We start from the raw sequence: 22382 nt of genomic DNA, 5'->3' as shown, positions 1-22382 counted from the left end.
AATAAGATATATTTTTACACAGATGGATTAAATTAGCCTGAACTGTCTGATCAACCTGTGACTATAGTGAACATTAAAGACTGTTGCCAATTCCAAGCATATTTTATGCAAAATTATTAATACAAAACGTTTCCAACTTAACACAAATAAACCAAATTCATAATCTGTTGGGCTTTCACCTGTATGAAGAAGAGATTCTTATGCTGCTGTACAATGCTCTATGCCCTGCTCTTAGCATCTATAGGATTCATCACTTCCTTTCCAATCCTCAGCTTCCAATCATTTCAATCCCTTATTGTAATATCCACACCCATAAACAAACAGCTATCTACAGTATTTTTCACAGCCTTCTTTCCACTTTCCACTTCTGACCCTTAGTCAGCTTTTTTACCTCATCTTTCCTCTACAATCAGACACACAGTTCTACCCATCAGACATTCCACACTTCACTCCATCAGCTCTTGCCAATTCTCATTAGATCTCCTTTCTTATCTGTTGTTAGTCTAGTCATACACTGGACGCTTGCTATTCTAAGAACACTCCCTGATATAAGATGGACATAAAACTATTATAAAAATATTATATCCAAAGGACACTATAAGTGTGTTCAAAGGAGATCAAGGGCTACAGGGATGGTGAAGGGTCTAGAGGGGAAGATGTATGAGAAGCAGCTGAGGCCCCTTGGTTTGCTCAGCCCTGAGCAGAGCAGGCTGAGGGGAGGCCTCATGGCGGCCTGCAGCTCCCTCACAAGGGGAGCGGAGGAGCAGGCGCTGAGCTCTGCTCTCTGGGGACAGCGACAGGACCCGAGGGGACAGCATGGAGCTGGGACAGGGGAGGGTCAGGCTGGGGGGTTAGGGAAAGGGTCTGCACCCAGAGGGTGGTCGGGCACAGGGACAGGCTCCCCAGGGCAGTGGGCACAGCACCGAGCCTGAGGGAGTTCAAGAAGTGTTTGGACAATGCTCTTAGACACATGGTCTGATTTTTGCTGGTCCTGTGCAGAGCCAGGAGTTGGACTCAATGATCCTTGTGGGTCCCTTCAACTCAGGATATTTTGTGAAAGTTATTGAATTTCTCTGCTTACCCCTTTACTTGTCCCCTTTTCAATACATACAACCATCCCACATTAGCCCTCTCACTCTCACCTCACTTCAGCATCTCAACTAACTTCTGCTTCCACTCAAACTGAGGACCTTAACAGTATTACAGTTTTCTACTAATCTTGATCTTATTTTATTTAGTTTCATATAGTTATAACTTTGTTTCAGTTCTAACTTCTAAGGCAGATGATGATGGCCTTTCTGAGGCCAATAATACAAGTTTGAGCACTACTCAGTTTCAAAAATGTACCCATTTTTCTGCTCACAAAAAACAATGACATGGAAAAATAAGAGCTAACATATTCTTACTGGGATATTTCTAATCTGCAAAGCAGATTCAACTTTTTAATCCATTTCCCTGTTATAAAAGAACTACACATAACACTTCAGTTAAACACATATCTATCTATACAGGTTCAGCAGGCTTTTGCAAGGATTTCTTTAGTTTCCACTACATTCCACTTCAACAAACGTTTTAGAGACTGCTACACATTCTAACTAAAGCCTCAAAGCATCAATTGGTTATTCAAGCAAACATTTTGTGTAAGAAAATACATTGTTTCCATACAAGAGCAAAAACAAAAGTTGCAACTATTATGCATGAAGATGCCAAATGCCAATATCATGTAAATTAATAACAAGAAATCATACTTTGAAAAGGGCCTCTGGTGGTCATTTGGTCCAATACCCCTGCTTAAAGTAGGGTAAAACTGTGCCAGGCTCAAAAACCTGTCTAGTGAAGTTTTTAATATCTTCAAAGATGAATATTTCACAACCACTTTGAACAATTTGTTTCAACATTTGACCACTCTCAAAAAATTTTTTTGAAAAAAAAAAAAAATAATAATAATACCTCACAAAAATATCTTGTGTCTCTCATCTAGTCACCATATATTTCCAAATACAGTCCAGTTGTATCTTTTTTTATACAGTCTCCCATTAGGAAGCTGAAGACAGCAAAGAGATGTCTACTCAGACTTCTCCAAACTGAACACACACAGTTCTCTTGGCCTCATGGGCTCCACTCTGAACATCTCTGGTGGCCCTTTGCTGGACTCATTCCAGCATGTCAATGTCTGCCTAGTACTAAGAAAGTCTGAACTGAAATAGCATAATCAGACAAAACGACTGTCCTTTCAAATTAAAAATAAAAATTCATTTCAAATCCAACCTTAATGATTCTATGATTCTATGAAATGAAATAAAAAAAAAAAGTTCGTTTCAAAAGAAATACATTTTAATGATACAAATGCCAAGTTAGATGTGCAAGAATAATGCAGGTTACAAATAAAAAAACAGTCCAATGTCCTAAAAAGTATTAAAAAGTATTAGTTATGATAACTGAAAAGACATAAAATTTTCCAGTATAATTCAGCAGAAAGCATAAAAACGTGTGTGTGTGTGTGTGTGCATATATATGTATATATAAAGCAAAATAGGCATAAAGAGGCATCAAGGGAGGAGATAATTTCATCTTTACACACCACATGGCTGAAATCAGAAACAAGATTACAGCTCTCTCGTCCCACCAGGAGTGACATTTATTTAACAGTATTCTAGTTTGAAGGGTAAGTAGGCAATAAATCATAAATATTAAAATGACTAGCAATTGCAAAAAATTGTCTGCCAACAAATACAAGCAAGGCCTATAACACTTTTGGTTTCTGCTGTCCACTTAGAATCAAAAAAGAATACTTGAATCATAGGATCACCTAGGTTGTAAAAGATCCTTGAGATCATTAAGTCCAGGTAACATTTACCAAGTCCACCACTAAACTATGTCCAAAGCTCCACATCCACATGCATCTCCAACACTTCTAGGGACTCCATTACTTCCCTGAGCAGCCTGTTCCAATGCCCTACCAGGCTTTCAGTGAAGAAATTCTTCCTGATATCTAGCCTAAACTGCTGCCGGCACAACTTGAGGCCATTGCATCATGTCCTATCACTTATCACCTGAGAAAAGAGGCTAACATCCTCCTCACTGCAATCTCCTTTCAGATAGCTTTACACACCAATGAGGTCTGCCCTCAGACTCCTTCTCTCCAGACTAAACAACCCCAGTTCCCTCAGCCTCTCCTCGTAAGTGTTATTGTCTAGTCGCTTCACCAGACTTTTTGCTCTTCACTGCACATGCTTCAGCAACTCAATATCCTTCCTGTAGAAAGGGGCCCAAATCTAAACAGAGTACTTGAAGAACACAGCACTGGTAAGACCATACAAGGGGACAATCACCTCCCTAGTCCTGCTGGCCACACCATTTCTGATGTAGGCCAGGATGCCACTGGACTTCTTGGCCACCTGGGCACAATGCTGCTGTTCAGCTGGCTGCTGACCAGCATTCCCGGGTCTTCTTCCACTCTTCCCGCAGCCTGTACCATCGCACATGGTTGTTACGACCCACGTGGAGCACCTGACATGTTGCATGCTGTAAAATCAGATATGGCTCATCACTCCAACTTATCCAAGTTCCTCTGCAGTCTTTCTACCCTCAAGCATATCGACAGTAACACCTAACTTGGTGTTGTCTGTAAACTTGCTGAGGGTGCACTCCATCCCCTCAATATCATTAACAAAAATGTTAAGAAAACTGGCCCCAAAACTGAGTCCTGGGAAATACCACGTGACCAACTGGATTTAGCTCCATTCAATCCTTTGGGCCCAACCATCCACTCAGGTTTTGTTTTTTTTCCCCAGCAAACAGTACATCTGTCAAAGCCATGAGCAGCCACTCAGCCAGAGGTGGCTGTGGAAAACAGTATTGAATACTTAGCTAAAGTCCAAGTAAGCAACATTCACAGCCTTTGTCCACTAAGCATCTGATCTTATCATAGAAGGAGATTAGGCTTGTCAGGCAGGACTCGCCTTTCATAAATCAAGGCTGACTGCGTCTGATCACCTTGTTGTCCTGTATGTGGCATGTGATGACAATCAAGACGACCTGCTCCATAACCTTGCCTGGCACCCAGGTCAGACGGACAGGCATGTAATTCCCAGGTCCTCCCTCCTGCCCTTCTTGTAGAACAGAATGACGTTCACCAACCTCCAGCCAACTGGGACTTCCCCTGTTAGCCAGGAATGTTGCTAAACTATTGGAAGAGGCTTGGTGAGCACTTCTGCCAGCTCCTTCAGCACCCTTGGGTGGATCCCACCCAGCTTCATGGATTTGAAGATGTTCAGTTGGCGTAGTAGGCACTAACCACTTCCCTTTGGATTTTAAGGGCTTCATTCTGGTTCCTGTCTCTGCCTCCAGCTCGGTAGGATGTGTACCCACAGAACAACTGATCTTACTAATAAAGACTGAGGCAAAGGCGGCATTAAGTACCTCAGACTTTTCCCCATCTCTTGTCACTATGTTTCCCCCCACATCCAATACATATGGGAGTCCTATATATAATGGTCTCCTTTGTCCTCCTTACTTAAACATTTTTATAGTCTTATAATATCCTAGCTGGGCTTTGGACCTTCCAATTTTTTCACTGCATAACTTCACAACATCTTTGTAGTCCTCCTCAGTTAAGTGCCCCTTCTTCCAAAGGTCATAAACTCTCCTCTTCTTCCTGAGTTCCAGAGGCTCCCTGTTCAGCCAGGCCAATCTTCTTCCCTGCTGGCTTATCTTTTGGCACAAAGGGGCAGAGCTTCCTACATTCCTACCCCTAGCCCTCTGTTATCATTGGAAGATTCAAGTCAAGTGGAACAGTGCATTTTCCCTGATCTCTTCTCAGCATTTCATTTGCATTGTAAAAAAGATTTGGGATAAGGAAGCTGTTAGACTACACCAAGAACCTAAAGGCATTAATAACAAACAGCAGGAATTTGAAGAACAAAGAAATGTTCTTCAAAGTAACAAGATCACAGCCTACTGAATGTTCCCATGCCTCAAAAAAGCTGTCTTTTCTTGCATCTGGTATAAGTTTTTAATTTCCTCAGCAATAACTCAGAAATCAACCTTATTTAAAAAAAAAAATCTCTTGCTACATAAAACCTGCTTAGATTTATTCAGCTGCCAGTTGAGTCACAAATATTACTCAAACATTTTTTTCATCATGTCCGCATAGCTCAAAATGAAAATGGAGAAGCATTCAAATTAATTTTGTTGATTTCATAAGGCTTTGACTGAAAGCCAAAATAGCAAAATAATATTTGAATCCTGATACAAAAAAAAAAAAGTCAAATGAAACAAGCTGTAGTTAGGTCAGATTAGGCAGTCTAACATGATTAATTGCTATTCAAAAAGGAAGTCTATTTAATGCATTTTTCAATTTGAGTCTCTGGAGTTGGGTATTTTAAACTAGGTAAACATCAGAAGTTAGGCTTCTAATGATAATATTGAAACTTTTGAATACATATGATTTTAATACACACAAAAGATACAGTCAGGCTGCAGATCCTCTTTAACAGCACCTAAAATCTATCTGCTTCAAGAGCTTTAACCACATACGCATTTATAATTGTTTTGCACTCAATGTATTATATGCATCTTATTTTATTCTGTATATAATCAAAATAATCAGTACTTTGAAGAAAGCCACCTATATCTATCTCCAGAACAGTATTTCCTTCAATTCCTTCAACAACGGTAACAATATTGTATAATTGGGTGAAAGACTTTTGTCAACTTAATGCCTGCTGCTTATTACTGTGGCAGCTCTTCCAGAAAACAAACAAACAGATGAATACAAAACTACTATCCCCCTCTGTCTATGCAACCCATCCCCCATTAACTCCACTGGTCCATTGACTCAGTCAGTGGAAGATCCTTGCAGTACTGAAAACGCTATCTTGTGGAGCCCTTCAGGAACAGCTGCAGTAGCATGGCCTTGTATGTTTGCCAAACCCCTTACAGCACAGGAAGCATAAGTACTCAAAACTTTTAACGTGTTCTAACTCCCTTTCTCTACTCAGTGTCTTCTTCAGAATCACATTCCTCCTGTTTTATCAGGTTTGTCTGTAGGAAGCACTGGTAACGGTGACACTACATTTCCACATACCTTTCCTTCCCAGCCTTGCCAAAGCTCTTCCCCCCTTACTCTACTGCCTCTACCACCTGATTAGCAATTCTACGCCATAAGCAAACAAAAACAATAAACATGTGTGCTGTTTTTATCCGTTATACTCTGCTTTTGTGTGCTTTGAATAACTGATATGTTGCATAGGACACTTTTGTCACATCTTTAATATGAGAGTTAGAGATAGACAATCAAAGGCTTCAGGTGTCAGTGCCCTGATCCAGGTGAATAGACAACATGCTTAATGAAATAAGTACATTTTCATCTATGGCTGAAACAGCTGAAGTGTCATCGCATCTTTTTCCTTTGAGAAATTCAAGGTTGTCCCATACAAAGTCCAACCATCCTCCTTGGGCTGCAGTTGCTTTCAAATCAGTCCTTTCCACACTCAACTGCTGAGGAACCCCTTTACTTGCAAGTAATTAATTTTCTGAGTTTTCTGGTGCAGTAACATGACTTTGACATGAATCACAGAATGGTTGAGGTTACAAGGGACCTCTGGAAATCATCCATTCCAACCTCACTGCCAAGCAGGGTCACCTGCACCCACATTGCACAGGATGGCATCCAGGCAGGTCTCAAATATCTCCAGAGAAGGAGACTTCAGAACCTTTCTGGGCAACCTGTTACTGTGCTCTGTCACCCTCACAGTAAATATTTTTTTTCCTCATGTTCAGACAGCACATCCCATGTTTCATTTTGTGCCCACTGCCTCTTGTCCTATCACAGGGGACAACTAAGAAGTATCTGGCCCCATCCTCTTGACATCCTCCCTTCAGACATTTATACATGTTGACAAGATTTCCCCAAATGTTCTCTTCTCTTGGCTAAACAGGCCCAGCTGTCTCTGCCTTTCCAGTCCCCTGATCTAGTCCCCGGTCATCTTTGTAGCCCTCTGCAGGACTCTCTCCAGTAGCTCCAAGCCTCTCATGTACTGCGGAGCTGAAAACTGGACAAAGGACTCCAGGTGTGGCCTTGCCAGGGCTGAGTAGAGGAGGAGGATCACCTCCCTTGACCTGCTGGTAATACTCTTCCTAATGCACCCCGAGATCCCATTGGCCTTCTTGGCACAGTGCTGGCTCATGGTCAGCCTGCTGTCCACCAGGACTCCCAGGTCTCTCTCTGCAGAGCTGCTCTCCAGCAGGTCAGCCCCCAGCCTGTACTGGTGCTTGGGCCCTCCAGGCTGTCCAGGCCCTTCTGGTATATCAGCCACTCCTCCCAGTTTTGTGTTAAGTGACTATTTCTCTCTTTACCACCAAAGGAATACATTGCCTGCAGATATATTGCCTATACCTGGCTTGCAAAGCCTCACAATAATTCTCAAGTCGAGACTCCAGTCCAGCAGTACTATAATTACATTGGCAGCTAGATCCCTTTCAACCTTTTCCTCTGATTTTATATTCTTCCCTTCTCTTCTCTACAACACGATTCACTTCCCACCCCAAAAAGCAGAACAGAAAGAGAGCAGACATAGAAAGAAAAGAACATACACCCCCTCTTCTGTCCTTTCCCCTTTCACAGAACCACTGAACTGTAGGGGTTGCAAGGAACCTCAAAAGATCATCAGGTCCAGCCCCCGTGCCAAAGCAGGTTCCTTAGAGCAGGCTGCCCAGGTAGGCGTCCACATGGGCCTTGAATACTGCCAGAGAAGGAGACTCCACAACTTCCCTGGGCAGCCTGTCCCAGTGCTCCATCACCCTCACCGTGAAGAAGTTCTTTCGCATGTTGGTGCGAAACATCCTGTGCTCTGTCTTGTGGCCATTACTCCTTGTCCTGTTCCATCCCTGCTCTATTCTGTAACATTCTCCACTTTAAATGGCCTTTCTGTTTATTTTGGGTAGTCTCCATTTCCCCTCTCCTTTCACTCCCTTTTTAACATCAGGATTCCTCAGAAGAATCCATTCTCATCTTTGAAAGCTTTTTTTTCCTCCTTTCTGTAGAAGACAAAAAAAAAGCCAGTTTTCCCTAGTATTTCATTTTGTTATCACTCAAGAACAAGAAGTTACTTTTGGAGTTGATAACCTGCAATGTCTTCTTGTACAATGGTTGCCAAGTCAGTAATTAGAAATAATCCATTAGAAGCATAAATTATTGATCAGACTACTTATGTGTGATCACAGAACTTCAGAAGATTATCTCCAGACAGTATCCAGTCAGACTGGCTTCTACATAAATTTCTATGTTGTTTCCCCATAAAACCCTAGAAAATTAATATGAAAGGGTTCTAGTAAATTAGTGTTATGTTACCATTAAAGATAGTGTTACCAGATTTTTCTTGCTGCTGTACTGCAAATCATTTCAAATCAAACCATGATCTAGTTTAGATTAGTGTTACTTTTATTCATTACACCAATATAAGTGAGTTATGGAAACACAAAAAAAGTCTTTTTTTTTTTTTAATCTGCTACTTTCCATGTGAAAAGAACAGGTTGCAGATCTCAAATGATGCATTACTGTTACTGAGTCTAGATACCATACATTTGTTCCAAGGAAACAGGCTAATTATTGTAGTAATCTTGACAGCAAATAAGATGACTGGAGTTCTTTACTGAGCCACGATTTCCACATTACAAAGGCAAAAATAAAAAGATAGACAAATGAACAAACTGACACTCCCACACAGACTGTGTAATCCACAGCTGACCTGCCATTTCTTTCAATGCCTGTAGACACCATTTAACACTTTAAATATGGCTGTAATCATATAATGAGATTTGCTAAAGCCAGGCTTTGTGTGAACTAGTCCAACTAGTATCTTAATGATCTACTCGCTAAACACCAAGAATACTTTTCAGATGTTTTGAAACTAGCAAAAGCAGTAACATTAGTAATAACATTTTCAATGCTTTGTTCAGATTTTGACGGCATGTCAAACTCTCTAACATCTAATCTGATTCAGATTACACCCACGTTCCATAAACCAGATATGTCAGTTTTAAATATAACAAAAATATTTATATTCATGCATGCAATGGCACTACACCAGAGATTCCCTCTCATAAATTCCAAACTATATAGTATTTTGCTGTAAACATCGCGTGTGTAATTATGTATTTCTGAGTATAGGACTGCTTAAGTAACTTTAAAAGTTTTACTATTCTGTAGCAATTCATAACCCACCATTCATGCTGTGATATGATATTTATGTCTCCAAAAGGACCTCACCCACTACGAAGATAAAAGCAAAGGAAATATGCAGGAACAAACAGGAAAGGAGAGATAACAAATAATGATTGCAAAAACTCAAGCTGTACAAAGTCTATGACAGTAGAACAGAGATGTGAGAAAACAAAAAGGTTTGTTGAACTACTACTTTATTCCATCCCATGGTCAAAATAAGGAAAGGACTGTAATCTGAAATGTTTCTGCTCATTTCATAGTTACGAAAATAAAAAGCCACTGGTGGAAAATAAGCAAGGGATGCATACATGCATGCCAGAATCTGCATTTGCTCAAAGATTTAATTCTAGCTCTTTTTAGAGATAATTTTAATTTAAACTATGATTTTTTAATGCTCACAAATGGCCAGTGTCTTGCCCTCAACCATCATGAATCAAAAGTACACATGACACTCATAATGAACAGCAGCCCCCAAACACTACCAGTATGTTTTTCCAGATCAACTGTCTCTACTGAAGTTACAAAAGAAAATTTCCAAATTCTTATCAGAATGCAACTCCTATGTTCTCCATTATCAGCCCTGCTGAAATTTGAAATTACACAATATTTTTCCAACAGCTATAACCTCTAGAATAATTAAACTTGTACACAAAAACTCAAGATTAAAACAACATATACAAGGACTTGCCCTGTCTGCATTTCCAATACAAAACCACTCATCCACCCACACTTCCTTGTACCCATTTCTCATGTTTTTCTTATACATAGTATGTTTTGACTTTTCCTTCCATCATCCCCTCCATTTCAAACCAAACATAAATTCTCTTCCAGTCTACTGCCAAGCCACCTGCCAGTCTTGCTTCCTTCCATAAAAATTGATTCTTCTCATCTTCACTTTAAATTCTAATTCTAATTACAATACCACACCTTTCCTTACTGAGACTAACAGTATCAAGTCTTCTCACAAACTATTTTTCACAATTTTTTTCTTCTACTAACAAATCAAAGTTAGCTCCCTCCAAAACCATCAAGAGTTCTCCTCCAATTGAAAATCAACTTTTCAACTACCTAGACAGTTTCAATATAGTTATAAGCTGGGCTAAACAGTATATGGCATGTAGCATCTGATCTTAGCATTTTTTTTTATGCAACTGTTCTTCTGGGTTAATTTTTTTTCTATTTTCCCATTCAAATGGGCTCACAGTTGACTGGTGAGTTGGACCTAGGAGAACTATTCTGTCCCAAATGGTAGATGCTGTAAATCTGAAGATGATGGATCCAAAAGGACAAAAGGCTGTATCACCATGGTAAACTGAAAGTCTAAACACTTGGCCTTGAAGTTTGGTTCCAAGTAGGTCAGACTACTATTGAAATCAGAAAGGTGTCTTAAAAACTACTTGACGCCAGGAACAACTCGGCAGCTAATGGCTCTTTTATTAACAGGAGGAGAAGGAGGAACAAGAACACAACAAAGCAACCCACAGTAGGAAAAGAAGCCAATGAATACAACAAGAAAAAAAAAGTTGTGAAAAAGTAGAGTAGAGATGCAGTAAAAAGGGAAAAGGCAGGAAGGTATCTGGAGGGATAAAAGGATGAAGCTGTTTACATACTTGCTCCCTCTTTGCTTTAAACCATTTTGCTTCCAGAATCCTACTGAGTTCCTGCTTCTGCCTGTAAACTCACCTGCCGCTTCACTACTGCAAGGGAAGACAGCAGCAATATCTTTACTGTTGTGGGAAAGGACAATTCCTTTTTACATAGCACAGGAAACATAGCTACTTAGAATAAGAAAAGAGATGTTATGTCCTCCCCACAGTGTCTTTGACTGAATTTTTTTTTTAAATTTGTCAGTTCAATACAGTTACTGTGTACGGTGCAATACCGTTGATATCAGAATGCCTCTATAATTTTTAAGTGCTTTAAAAAAAAAAAATTGCTATGCAAGCTTACTAAATGAGTATACAAGTCCATTTAACTCTGTTGCTCTATCTATCTTGGTTTTGCCCTGATTTTTTTTGTTTTCTTGTTCCTTTAATCTTTCTTTCTTCTCTTTAATGTGTTATCAGGAAGGATGACTTGCTATCTTATTCTCCTGACAGCAGAAGGTTGTCCATGTGTTGTTTGCCTTGTTTCTTTCTCTAGAGGCAAATTTAGTAACTGGAAATGATGACAGGATTAAAAAGACACTGTACCAAACTACAGGTTTGTTGTTCTAAGTTGTAATGGTTTACAATAAGTTAACAGTTAGATGAGAATCTGTATTTGCTTAAACTGGAAATAAGGAAACACGGTTTCATCTAACAACACCACAGAGGTAATATATGTGTGCTTACTGCTTCCAAATGGATTTATTTATCAAATGAAAAGAATTTAAAAAGGCATTTGGCTTACCAATTAAATTTAGGATTTCTTATATTGTTTCCTCCTTTTTACTAATGTTAAATAGTTAAAAAAACAACTTAGTACTTTATCTTAATTTAACAAAAAAGTAAGTACAGCAACATGGTATTTTAAAAGCAATACAAAATAAAGATATGGAAACAGAAGGCAGGTGTTTCACATACATAACATGTTTCTCAAGTACAACAGTTAAGTCCCTGAGAAACAAAAACTTCAGGAATACATAATATCAATGGTACAACCTCTTACTAAACAAAGATAATAAAGTCATTAAATGACACATAAAAGGGAATATTGGTTTATCAGTACTGTTAAAAAATAGAAATATTAAAACTAACTTGATTTGTGAATTCATAACCAAGAATTCAGAGTGGTGAAAGAACTATCTCCCACTGTAATACCCCTGTAACTAACTCTAGATAACATCCCAGAAAAGAGGGCATATTTGTCTAAAGTGGTTGAAGTCTGATGACTTGACAAAACCACAAGATTGTAATACTCCAAAAGTTCCAGTTGGCCTAACAATCCATGAATCTTAGAGAACCAAAGAGAATTTAAAAAATAAATAAATAAACTATAAATATACACACAACTGTATAAACTCTGTACAATTAAGTATTCAACAGTCTCAGGGCAAGACAGATTGATTTATTCAAATTAATTTAAAATTGCCTAAGTTATGATTAAAATTGGAGGGAACATTTGTTATAAATCATTTTTGGTTTGCATTTGTGATTTTTAAGCTGTTGTTCTGCAGTTAACCACATTTAATCACTGACCCAGTCAAATAATACTTCTTAGCATTAAACTTGATTTATCTTTTTTTTTTTTTTTAGTTAAAGAAGACACGCTGCGTTCAATTGCTTCTCACGCGAAAATGCAATGTACTCTGTTCAATCTAGACTTGGGTGTTTAATTACATTATGCTCACAAGTATGTTGTCTATGATTTTCAAGACAATGTTTTTAAACATGTCTGGCAATCTACATTTGGAAAATTGAAATATAACAAAAATACATAAAAATACATTTTTAAGTTGACTTTAAATACGACACTTAAAGAAATGACACATAACCAAATACAGTTATCAGAACACATTTTACACTTCAAACTGAGCAGTTCATTACAGAGAGGAAACACTACACTTATTTGAACTGAACAGATTGTTTCTGGTGACAATGTCCTTTAAGGGCTTAAAATGAATACATTTCATCATCTTATTTTTTTTGTTGTTGTTGCTTGCTCTTTTTTGTTTGTTTGTTTACACATAAATGGGGCGAGTAAAGTGTTTGCCTTTGGTTGTTGGAGAGTCCTTGACCTCCTACCGTCTTGGCTTTCTCTAAAACTTGAACAATATTCATATCTTATCTGAATTTAAAGCTCATGTGCTTGGTCTCTGTCTCAACCCATTTCCCTAGTACAGAAAAAACACTGGGGACTGGATAGAGTGAGCTCACAGCAGGGACAACTGACATAGTCACATGAGGACAGACAGACATGGGGAGCTGGGCTTGTTCAACCCAGAGAAAAGTTGACTTCAGAGGACCTACCAGCAGCCCCCAGTACCTACAAGGAGGTTAGTGGGAAGATAGAGCCTGGCTCTTCACTGGACAAGAGGCAAGAAGCGTAAGTTGAAACACAGGAGATTCAGACAGGACACAAGGAGAAAGTGTGAGCAGCCCACCAGTGTAGCTGGGACGCAGAGAGGATGTGCTGTCCTTGGCCTTGGGGTTTTCACAACCTGACTGGATGCAGCTCCCCATTACCGATGCCGCTCTGGACAGGAGCTTGGAGCAGAAATCTTGTGAGGTCCACTCCACCGTCCATTATTCCATGATTCTATGAATACAGTACCTTTGTTTAACCAAAAGTTACATTATTTGATTAAAGTTAGGTGTCAGCAGAATCGCTTTAAGGAAAGCCATTCAGAGGCAGTTTCTACAAACAGTAATTTAAGGAAATCCTGTTCATCCATATTAACTGTTTGTCCCCCCCAACAGCAGGAATGGCATGTTCTTGTTTTCCTTCTGTTCGTCTACTTCAGGTGAAATGAGAGGGCCACTTTTCCTGGCTCTGCACGTATTTAACCTACTGTTAAATAGATTAAATCTGTTTGTATGACAAAGGGCAGTGAAGGCCCCTTCCCCTTAGGCGTTCTCAGTCTGAAACACTTCAGCTTCACAACACTTCACTTTTGTGGCATGTCAAAACAATACTGGGTTTCATAGCCAAGACAGATTTCATACAAGGAGGAAGGAGAAAAGTAATTTGACATATTAACACAAAGCACCAATTTAAAAGTAAAGCTTTTCCATATTTCCTGAAAGAGTTTCAAGTAATCTAAATATAGAGCTGCTCAAAGATATTTCACAGAAGTCACACAGAGCAGCCCACACGGCTGCTTTCCAGTAAGAAACTAGACAGACGACACTGAAATGCGGCTATTTGCAGATATCCTTTCAAACAACGTGGAATAAATATTTGAAAATAAGTAGCTGATAACACTTCTGCAGCTGCCACATCCTAGCATATCATGACATGTCACAAACTTGCTGTAACATCAGGTAATGACAAAAAAAAAATCTAAATAATCTGTCAGTAAGAAATGCCATTTCACCAGCAGGCTCAGTCTTCGGATCACAACATAGTATCTTAAGACAAAGCATTCTGCATTAACAACTTATCAAAAAAAAAATCTCACAAGTGCTCCAAAAAAGTGTCAAAACTCACAGAACCACTATAAAACTGACGTATAAACAACTGAGTTTTTACAGAATGAGTAAACAAATAAAATCCCTTATGTTATAATGTTAGGTTAGGACTCGGTCTTTTGAGTCCACAGACAAAAATATTGATAAGCTATCAGTCTAAGCAAATGGTGAGCTCTAGAAAGACAGACTTGGAAAAGTACCAGAACCCGAGAAAATTACGGTATGGTTTAAGTCTGCTGCAGCCTACAGATACCCTTGTAAACACCATTAATGTGCCAGAACCAGCTTGGGTAGCAAAAACAACATGAAATTGGCAGTGTCCTGCACAATCCCTCCAGCTTCCAGCTGCTGAAATATGAGCTTGTTCTACCTTAATCCACATGTGTTACAATCACACATGCAACTACATTGCAGAAATAGTTTCTAATTGATATGGCTCTCACTTAGACTGATGTAATCACATCAACCTCAACCAAGCAGTCCTCCTGGTTTATCTGTTCTATGCTGTGGTCTGAGTCTACTTCATCACACTGCTTTTAGGTCTGCAAATGTGTAACAATGAAAAGTGAAGATCCTCCCTCGTTTTTTACACCCACCTTGCTCCGGCCCATGAGTTCTAGCAACAGTTTCACTTTCTCATCATCACAAACTTCAGTAAAACACGGTTCTACTCAATTTCGGCAAGCATGCTCCCAAAATGTTCATCAGAATTCGGTGCAACTTCACTATTCTTTCAACGTCTGGAACACTTTTAGTGTGCCAGTCTCCAGTTTTAGGGATCAAAGTACTTTTTCAAACAGAACATCCTAATTGTAGCTAGCTACCTTGAAATCACCTTTAATTGAAGCCAAGTTAAGATAAAAGCAACTAGAAATATTTAATCATAAAATCCCTGATAGACAACATAGTTGCAAAGGTTTAATTAAAAGATAACTATGCACCTATTTACACAGTTGTTAGAATAGTTCCAAAGTCTCAACCTTTTGGAAGCCAGCTGTTGGACTGACACATGCTTTATTGCCCACAGCTGAGCATCTGTGTCTTGTGCAATCCCATGTCCTCAGATTCCACTGGGAACCCAAACTTTCTTTTGTAGCTCAGTTCATCTTTGGGGTTATCCAGGATGTGGTTGCACAACGTTTTCTCTGGCACTGTAAACCAGCTTAAGAAGTTACCCTGTCCATTCCCCTTCCCTCTTGCCACTTGTTTCAAAGAGGAAAAAATAAGTTTTAAGCGTAGGTCACAGTTGTGATACAGTTTACAGCACAGCCCTACAAAGAGCTGTTGTGTTTACAAAGCTGATGGAGCAGCAAATTCCAGAGTTTATGAGAGGCTGAGGAAAGAAACGTCTTGTGTGGCATACACTTAAAACATCAAGAAACTCCAACCTCTAGCTTTCTGTTAGATCTCTGGGATTTCTTGGTGTATAATTTCTGACAGAAAGGCCAAAATTCACTTTGTCTGCTCAGATTCCCATCCATTTTTCTCAGCATTAAAAACTCTCCTATCTCTTGGCTAAGCAGGTAGTCTGCTTCCTATCGCTCCAAAGGGCAAAACTTCAAGGTATCATATCATGGAGGAAAAAAAAAAAAAAAAAGCGTCACTGTTTACTTAGTGCAGAAATCAGAAAAACTTGCATAGCAGATTTGTCAATCTAATAAATTAAACCAGTTGCTTAAAAACTGCATAATTAACACTGATCTCAAGTCACAAGAGTAGGTATCCAAATTTCACACCAGCAATCTTAGACTCTGCAAAGTACAGTCCTGTAAAGCTGGATTAAATCTGACTGTACATGACAACAAAAGCTGCACACATTTCTGTGACTATATTATGACATGACTGTAATATGTTCTATAGTAGAATTTCTAATGGTTCAGAAATAATCCAAAGACAGAAGCTGTGCCGACAGTACTACAAAGCATGTCAAAATAGTGTCAGAAATAAGGCCAGAGATGCCAGCTATAATTTCCAAAGTCAGTCTGTAAAAGAAGTACTTCTCTCCATGTGAGGTACATTTCATTGCAAGAGAAAGTATCTTTCTTTAGCAGTTTGATGATAATGTTGAAAAACAGTCAAGCTTTCAAGTGCATGTATCTTCTTGGCAGCCTTCACTCAACAGCCAATAAAATGGAAGTAGTTTGGCTTTGTGTCCAGTTTTGATTCTTTCAGCTACAAGCAGAGGGTTTTTAAAAGCTTTCACTTCATTCAGCTCCTTTTACTACCCCATTTACAGAGGGGAGCAATGTTTTGCCTTCTTTACCTTTGTACAATTGAAATAATACTGTTTTTGATTCTGCTTCTCCATGTGGGAATGTCAGCTCATAGAGACCAATTGCTATTTGGCTTCAACTCCAGGTTTCCCAGCACATGGGAGTACTCCTTCATACAGACGGGATATAACAAACATGTAAGTGGCTTTATTTCCCCTCTGCATTTCAGCAAGCAGAGAAACATGCAGAGAACTGGGTATTACTGTCCCTTGCAACTATATTCTATTCAGTTTATGAACAAACATAAGAAACAAACAGTACTGCTACATTTTGTAGAACCAGACCTAAACGTCACAGCATGTCTGAATTCTTCACAACTGAGAAATGCTGCAAAAGAAAGGATCTTTGCTGGCGTATACTCTCTAATGTCATAAACAGTACACCAACTATACCACACGTAGCAGACTTAATTTTATGTTTTCTGAACATCATTCTCCAACACGAGCCCTCACTTGAAGGCTGTATTGTTAAGAGCCTTTTGTCTTTATAACCTCAACAAAGCTTCCTATGTTATTTGACTATCATTAGAGCTTTCCAAAGCATCTTTAAAAAACAGACCAAAAAAAAAACCTCTTTCATCAGGAATAGTGTTGTTTTGTTTTGTTTTGTTTTGTTTCCCCAATAGCCTTAGTCTTTAAATGTTCTTGTGTTAGGCTTGTAGTCAAGTTTTACCGATATACTCGGAGAAACTCAGACACCACCTGCGACCCTGTTTCTATAACTGAGTCCATGAAAGCAATCCCATAATTTCATATTGAAGTCAACAGGGCTCCCAATCTAAATGCACTTGAACTACTGAGGCCTCCAAGGACTGCTTGAAAACTAAAGGTAAAAAATTTACTGTATATTTTTATGTATCAAGATTAGATATTTAAAAGTAAAAAGATTTTTTCTTGTTTTAAAAATACCTTACAGTTCTGGAAACACAAGGAGCAGCACAACACGCTAAAGAATTACAAACATTTTGCTCGTAACTAAGAAGCTCTTAGCCGTTGACAAAGATTAATGGAGAACAAAGACTGAAGATATTCATTTAAAGCATATTAGGTTTCATTAAAGATCAATTTATTTCATACGTGCAGAATGTCAATGTTAGAACTAAGAAATGTTAACACGATTCTTATAAAATATTAAAAAACAAGAAACGTATTTTTTTCATACTGTTTTTCAAAGACAGGCTGACTGCAAAAATAAAGTCCCACTAATTGACTTAAACTGATTTCCTAATTATTCTTACTAAATACTGTAAAAATAAATCTTTAGGACCAATAAAGTCAAAGAACCATTTTCTGATTTGTATTTTATATATGCAAGTAACTTTAATTGCATCACTTTGAACATATATAATCATTAAGACACTTGTAAAATACATTCGTAAACCCTGAAATCTATTGCAACCCTTTGAGCACATGAGCAAACTGATAAAGATTCAGCTAAGCTAGCTCAACCAGACTGTCAATACAAATTTCACATCAAGAAGAACACATAGCTTACGAACCACAATAAATACCAGAACAAGTTCTACGCGGGTATGCACACAAAGCAAGAAGTGCCATCCTATACACAGGCACGCAAGCATATAAATGCTTTCAGAGTTCCTGCCTAAGTAACCAATTTCTAGTTTCTTAAGGCTGTAAAAACCTCCAGTTTTATTTCCCAAGCCTAGCACTGATTATACTTTTCACCTTTCACATAAGTACTGAACAGCAGCGGTAATAACTGGTCAACTTAGAATATCTTGATCCTGGTCTAGTCTTAACAAAATTGAGAGCTAGCCAAATGAAGAACAGAAGACAGATTAACATTTTATGTAAACAAATACAAACTATTAAACTCCTAAAAGAATAATGTGCAGTTTTTCCAAATGGCATTGAATTTTAAGTAAGTGGTTAAAATAACCATGCAGCAGGATGTGCAGTTCAACACTTTCTGCTAAATACAGGCACATGCAAGGCAAGAAACAAAGTGTTCCAACGAACGAAGAATGGGATCAAATACATTCTAGTTTCATCTGGCATCTTGTCTTTTGTGACATTACAGAAAACAGAAAAACAGACTCAATTCATAGAAAAGCAACACAGATTTATTTAATCTATGGACAAATGCTAATGATTCTAGGAAAAATACAGAAGGAAGTACAGAAGAAGGGACAGAGGTATGGAAAAAATCAAGACACTGAATACTAATGCCTGTCTTCCTAACACAAGAGCACGTTCAACTGTGATTAAAAAGTGATCTATTAAGAACAAAAGAAACTGTGTAATAATACTGTGGAAGTCACTGTCATAAAGACAAAGATGCAGAGACAACTCACTTCATAAAAGGGCAACATCTTTACTGGTTTAAAAGAAAATACCTATAGTTAGGCTGCACCCTTCAGGATTTTTTTTTCCCTACAAGTCCAATTTAAATAGTTACATTTGAACGTTTGATAGAATGACTGCATAACCAAAAATATAGAGACAAATACCTTCCTGGCAGGTCATTCTACTTGCATACTCAAAAACTACCTACACTTTCCACCAAAGAAAATTGCTTTCCAGTACAGGTCAACAAGACAGAAGTTAGAAATTACTTCTAAAGATCAAATCAGCTGTACTCAATATCCATGATAACACAAGGGGATTCTATTTTTTTCGATTTCAATCAGATCTCTCTGTGTTCAGTACTGTATAACGAGAGAGTTGGTTATGGAGTGAGGAATCAGCTTTTTTTCTTCCAGCATCGGACAAATTACAAATGACAGCACCAAGACACCTTACATTCGAGTCCTGTAGCTGTCACTGTATTCCGATGGTCACCCAAGTGACAGACATCATGAACTGTGTAGATCAACTTAGCAACACAGCCAAAAAACACGTCTGTGCACGTACCAAATAACTGACTACAGTTCTTCCAGGGGAACTACTATGAGGAAACTTTGTAGCGCACGTATGTTTTCGCTTTGCTTTTCAAGTCTCCAAAAAGCTCTACCATATGGAATAGTTTGCAAAATCTCACATCCAGAAATTCAAGAAAGCTGATTATTTATCTTCTGATACAGAAGTCACATCTGAAACAAGTTAGAGAAATACAAATACAAGCCTGAGCTCAAATGTTGACTCAGATCTTGCTAGTCTTACTCATATTAGTCATCTCACTGGGCTCATGCTGAGAACCCTGTGGGTGGACGCATGAATTCATACAGAACCCACTGAAATCAGTGCATAGCCAGGGTCAGATGCTTTGAAATAGCAGCTCCATTAAGTTAAATGGAAAAAGTATAACTGTGTATTGCCTAATAACAGTGCTAATGTTTGCATGCAAGCCTTGGTGAAAAGAATGGGGTGACAGAAGGATGCTTATAACAGAAATGCTAACTTGTAATAGCACACTAGCACTAGCACAGGATAATTCAGGTTGAAAGGTACCTCACGAGGTCTCATCTAGTTCAACCTCCCACTCAAAGCTGCAGTTATTTTTATTTTAAAAAGCCATTATGTTTTGATTGCCTTATTCAGTATCAGTTGTTCTTTTTTGAAAGTCTCATTGCTACAAATACATTTTAGTTGATGCATGAGTAGCTATTTTACCCTGCTTTTTAATGTAAGTTTCATAACCTCTGATATTAGTTCCCTTTTAGGTACACGTTACACGATGTAACTCACGCATTTGTTTAATGTTAGCATATATGTGAATCGTGTTTATTTCCCCTCTTGAGGTTCTTTCAGCCAAGATACTCGAACATTTCCTGTTACTGCAAACATTTTCTCCAAGCTTTTTGTTTACTTTAAGTCATACAGGAAAAATGCCCCAGAACTGAGATAAAGAGACCAATGTCAAAAGTTACAGCCCTGTTCAGTAACTGCTGCTCCTACAATTTCAGAAAGAGGAGGCCACTGCTAGTACAAGATGGCAGCGACATTCACTTTTAGTCATACTCCTGGTCACGCACAACACCAGCTCCACACAGTTTGGAAGTGGTTATTCTATTAGGCCAATCGCCACTCCTAACAGTTACACGTGAGAAGCAGCAGTCTCCTTTCATTTTCCATTCTGCAGTTCTAGTCAATCTGATTCCAGTCAACAAGCGTGTTGAGCCATTTTCCACCTTCTGTAAACTTGTTGCTCATTAAAATTTCCCCTCCAGAAGCAAACACTACTTCCCTGTGTTGTTGTCATCGACATTTATGAAAACGAAAGAGCTCCTGTAAATGGTTCAGATTTAAAGCTTCTCTGGAAAGCACGCTTACAACCACTACCACTTCATACCATAATACTACAGTTACTGAGTATCAAATTATTTATTTACACCTCTGAAGTCACTGGGGACTCACTGTCTTCAAAGCAGAAGACAGTAGGAAGAAGGTGGCCATCACTGAGTCTTCAAACTACCATGTCACTGACTCTAGTCAGGGAACAAAACCAGGCACCTTTGAAGAACATCACTACCACGTTAACCCCGTATCAATTACGGGTAAGAGCGAACAGGACAAGGAAATAAAATGAACCCACACAATCAGTCCAAGCTACCGTTCCACAGTGAACATAACCTCTCTACAATCTCTTGTCAATATTGAGTTTATATAAAACACACAATTCAGAAATATTTCTCTCACCTGAACTGCATTAACGTTGACTAACGTCAGAAACAACGGAGAGCTAGACGTTAAACTGGGGAGCTGTACGGGGCTAAGATGCCAGAAACGCTGGCGAGCAACCAGCTAGCCTTACCTGCACAATCGCACTTGAGACTTGAAGTGGCCTTCCCAGCTATGCTTTCCTCTGTCAAACAACCAGGAAGCACAGCCCGCCTCCCTCCGAACGCGGGGGTTTTACGGGAGCCCAAAGCAAGGTGTTATTCTCTCCCCTCTCACAGGAGAGGTGGGGAAAGGAAATTGGAAGACGGAGCCCATTAGGCTGACACCAGACATCATCCCCCACCCCCCTTAAAAAAAAATAAAGAAAATTAAAAAAAAAAAAAAAAAGGGAAGAAAAGGGAAGGGGAAGTTTTAACCTGCAGTCCGTTAACGATCCCCGCTCGCCCGATGCAAGTTACCCAAGTTCACCGACACGCCAGCAGCATTTCCGCGCAGCGCCGCGCACACCCCGGGGCAGCGCTGCCACACGGTGCGGCTGCCGGACCGGCACCGGCACCGGGACCGGCACCGGGACGGGGCCGGCTGCCTCCCTCCCCCCGTCCCTCCGCCGCCGCCCCGCAGGCGAGGCCGTGCCCCCCGCCGTGCCCCCGCCGCAGGTACGGCCTACCCGCCCGGCCACCCGCCGCCTGCCCGCCCGGCCACCCGCCCCCTCCGCCGCGGCCAGCGGGCACCCGCCGCCGGCCGCACTCACCCGGCGGGGGCTCGGCGGGGCGGGGCGGCGCGGCGCAGGCAGGCGGCTTGGCCCCTCAGCGCCCGCTGCTCGCTCTCCATGCACGGCGCCGGGGGAGGAGGAGGAGGAGGGGGGGGAGGAGGAGGAGGAGGAGGAGGAGGAGGAGGCGGCGGCGGCGCGGTGCCGAGCCGAGCCCAGCCGAGCCCAGCCGCGCTCTGCCCGCTGCCTCCGCGCGGCCGCCCCGCCCCGCCCCACCTCTCCTCCCCTCCCCTCCCTTCCCTTCCCGTCCCTTCCCGTCCCTCACCCCCCTCCCAGCAGCGGGCGGGGGCCGGGCCGCGGGGCTCCCGCCGCCTGCGTCATCACGCAGCTGCTGGGCGGCGGGGCGGGGCCGCCGCCGGCCGTTACTCGCCCCGCGGCCGTTGTCAGGCAGCCTCCGCCTGAGGGGCGGGGGGGGCGGCTGAG

The 22382-nt window shown here is 40.3% G+C and overlaps 1 protein-coding gene across 3 annotated transcripts in view; it reads right to left on the bottom strand.

The window, feature by feature from the left end:
- The window catches only part of JAK2 (Janus kinase 2), a 90178-nt gene extending 68095 nt beyond the window's left edge, over positions 1-22083 (bottom strand). The window contains exon 1 of one of the 3 annotated variants that reach the window (XM_068666079.1): positions 21942-22083. The gene's annotated coding sequence lies outside the window, so the exon portion shown is untranslated. Of the gene's footprint in view, positions 1-21323; positions 21481-21606; positions 21748-21941 lie in introns of those variants that run through there. The other 2 variants (XM_068666082.1, XM_068666081.1) reach the window with 2 other exon arrangements.
- Positions 22084-22382: the final 299 nt, after the last annotated feature.

The sequence above is a fragment of the Anas acuta genome, chromosome Z (assembly GCF_963932015.1).
Source record: "Anas acuta chromosome Z, bAnaAcu1.1, whole genome shotgun sequence".
Lineage (NCBI taxonomy): Eukaryota > Metazoa > Chordata > Aves > Anseriformes > Anatidae > Anas > Anas acuta.
The sequence above is the reverse complement of the archived record's forward strand: the minus strand, read 5'-3'. Positions and strand labels throughout refer to the sequence as shown.